The 3606-nt window shown below is 47.5% G+C and overlaps 1 protein-coding gene across 5 annotated transcripts in view; it reads right to left on the bottom strand.

Annotated features, from left to right (window-relative positions):
- The window catches only part of fam131bb (family with sequence similarity 131 member Bb), a 49320-nt gene that overhangs the window by 45214 nt on the left and 500 nt on the right, over nt 1–3606 (bottom strand). The gene's annotated exons all lie outside the window — the stretch shown is intronic.

The following is a 3606-nucleotide window of genomic DNA, read 5'->3' on the forward strand; positions in this document are numbered from 1 at the left end:
ACAGCGGTAGCCTATATCAGATTATCTCAGCTAAAGCTCTGGTTTATTTTTGGAGACACCCCAAAGAGTCCAGGCCTGTTTTTCTTCTTGTACCTTTTTCTCTGATTTTAATTTATAAACCAAGTTGAATTTTAATCACTGCCTCGTCGTTTTTATTCAAGTATGTGTTAAAGTTGAAGAGAACTGCCATAATTGAAATAGTTAAAGTGCACGCCCATCGTCACTCCCCGGTGAGGACACGATCCAGGTTGATGCTGTCCCGCGGACCGGATCACGGACTGAAAACCAACACTTCCACTAACTGGACTGAATCTCCTGTTTACCCTAAAAGAAATGTTAAAGAAAACAAGAGCCAACAGTGTTTGTCTACCTCTCGACCTTCCTGCCAGGTCTAATTTAACTGCCTCTTACTCAAAACTGTACACAGGTAAGCCACAACGGTATAACCACACACTTAATATAAACTGGATTTCACGTTTGCCACCACAACACCAGTTTGAACAAAATTAAAAACATTTATAGGGTATAGAAGACATGCACCTTAAACCCATGACCTTCAGCAACCTCGGGCGAGGAGTATGCAACTTCAAATGCTAGGCCGTGGTTCTCGACTGGAAAAAGGCAGAAAGCCACATCTGGGCTGGAGGGAGTCTCCGTTTCAAGCAGAGAAGTATTTTGGAGTCTTGTTGAAAAGCGATGTTAGGATGGAGCGAGAGACAGAGCAACGTGGTGAAGAAGCTGAGCTGAAAAGACGTTTTCAGCTTGTTTATGTTCTTGTCTTGGTTTAAGGTCATGAGATGTAGGCAGACCCTGACCCGCAGAATGAGTGGGTGAAAAGAGCCTCCTCAGCCTCAGGGCCATGTTGCACCCGACCGACTCGGTTCGACGCGGTTCCAAGGGTTCCCTTCTCGTAATGGGTCTCTGGTTGCTGCCTTCTTTTTAGCGGCAGCTTCACGGTGGTTCCAAGCGTCCCGAGCAGCGCTAAAAGCACGACGTCAGAGATTATTGGTCACTGATTGGCAAAGGGGTGGAATCACCGGTTTCTCCAGAGCGTTCCAGCTTGCTGCCCACACACCGTTTCTGGTCCGACAAAAAAACATCAACTAAGCAGAATATTTTTACAAATTGTTGTTTGTGTTGTTTGCAGATCGCCGCCCTGCTGTAACGATCCACTAGAGCCGTTTCTCAGTTGCTGAGTCGAGCTGCGCTGAGTGGTGGGCTATTAGAGACGAGGTGGGAGGAGACAACACTAGGTCTTCTTTTAGTCGCCTCCTAGTCATCTTCCCTTGGAGGGTTTCCAGACACCTGTCACTAGCAGCAGAAGCAGATCTTTGCTGGAGGTATTATAGATCTTCTCCAGCCTTGGAACAACTTGGGATTTGGCAGGAGGAGCTGGAGAGCGTGTTTGGGATTGCCTTCTGGACCCTTTCTCTTCGTGATCTAATCTTAGATGAAAGGTCAATGAATGGGCATGACACCCTAGAAATAAGACGGATTCTGCTTTCCTTCTAGGTATTATTGGATGGAGTTTTGCAACCGATCAACCCTTCATCGTGTTCATCTTCTCTGAGGGGTATTCTCTTTTGGCTCCAACATTGTCTTGTTGAATGTGAGCTGCAACTTTCATGTGTTGATAGGGAGTCTACGCAAGTGTCAAAGTAGCATCTTTTAGATGCCAGAAACTCTTTTTTTTTAAGTAAATTGTTGTTTAGAAATAGGACGAGCAAACATATCGTTCACATTGTTATTCCCAACTGCTCATAGATCATTTTTGACACTGGTTGCTCATCGATCTGAATATACTCATGTCTTTGTGAGTGGTTTTGTTAATATGAGACCATACACAGGGGATGGTGTCACCCCTCCAGGGCGCAAACATCTGAGAGCGTACAGGAAGAATACCCAACGCCGTGCGTGAAATCAGAACCTGGCTGTGAAGTTCAGCCCCTGATATTATGGATCGGTGAGGGGTAGCGTTACCAGAGGACACGCCGCTGCATCAGGGGCCACCCGACCCGGTCCTGCCGCCTGAAGCACCTCCTGTTGATCTCTGCTTGAAGGCCTGGACTCTGCAGTTGAAGAGGCTGATCAACAGTGCACACAAAAGCTATTCTCACTCAGGATGAACACGACCACGCCTCCGTGGCGGTGCAGCTGTACGAGGAAACGAATCGAAATGCTCGATTATTTAGTTCTTTTAACCTCTGTTTGCGTTGCAGTGCATCAGAGGGATTAGCAACTAAAAATTGAAGGGAAGCCTCTGATTGAAAAATGGAATCAGCGTTACTAAAGCATGCTTATTGGATTTTAAAGCTTTAGTGATCATCACGCAGGTGGCAAGCGCTCGGATTGACAACACCTTTCTGAAGCTCTCTGTCTCCTTCGGTCATGTTTTTTCCAGCAGACGGAGTTGACCTGAATGTTGACAGAGGATCCCATCTCCTCCCTTGGCAATGAGTCACATCGCGCTACCCGGATGGCCCGAGTCGCCGTGTGAGGATGTTTTCTGCTGCTTCTGCTGTATTCGGCTCACACCTGGCTCCCTAACTGTGTCATGTAGTGCTCTGGGTTTTGTGAACTTGCATATTTAGGTTATTTTTAAAATCCTCGCTATAAAGAATTTACATTTTGTTATGAAACATGATAAGGTGGTGGTTTGTGTCATCTGTAACCCAGTCCTGACATTCTTCTAGGTGCTGTACATGATTATGTGTCTTCTGTAAATACGTGGCACATAAATAGAAGATCTCTGTTTTTACTTTTAGGTAAAATCAGCCATTTGTGGATCTAATCCATCCAAACAAATGATTGTTTGTCTTTAAATAAAAACAGAAACAAGTCTTTAGAGTGACATGATAAGGATGGGTTAGTCCAGGACCGTCCAAACTGAACCACACACACACTCTCCTTGCATGGATAGGCCCCTCCCTCTCCCCTCTATTCTCTCCATCGCCATCCCCCGAGTGTCCACTCTTCTCCTCCTACACTAGGATTCTCTCTCCTTTGCTCCATTCTTCACCCCCCCCCCCCAAACACACACCCTGCATCCTCGTTATTTATGCAAACAACAACAAACGTCGCTGACGATGGCATTCTCACGTTTCTATTTGATCCAACTCTTCCGCTAAGCCATGCCTCCCTGTAAATCAGCACTATCTCAGCTTCTCTGCACTCCGTCCCTCCGCCTCCTACACACACATGTACATGCTGCCGAGGAGCATCATAAATCAAGAGAAGAGAGGAGAGGCTGGAGTCATGGTGGTGGTGGTGGTGGGAGGGGGTTGGGGAGTTGGGGGATGCACACACACACAGATTTGAACACATATCATCATTGACATCTTGCCTGTGTGCGCAGCGTGTGGAGCGTTTCTACGAGTGGACATGCACGGCCTGCCAACACTAAAGGGGAGACAAGCAGCTCGAGCACACTGACACATGCAAACACCGTCCCCTTGGTCGCTCACACGGAACCTCAGCTGCTCCTGCAGGACCCCCCCCCCCCCCACACACACACACACACACACACACACACACCTTTCCTCCTCCTCCTCCTCCACTCCCTACCCCATCACCACCCCATCCCGCAGTCAGAGGGAAGATGCTTAC

Source organism: Nothobranchius furzeri, chromosome 5, assembly GCF_043380555.1.
Source record: "Nothobranchius furzeri strain GRZ-AD chromosome 5, NfurGRZ-RIMD1, whole genome shotgun sequence".
NCBI classification, from domain to species: Eukaryota; Metazoa; Chordata; class Actinopteri; order Cyprinodontiformes; family Nothobranchiidae; genus Nothobranchius; species Nothobranchius furzeri.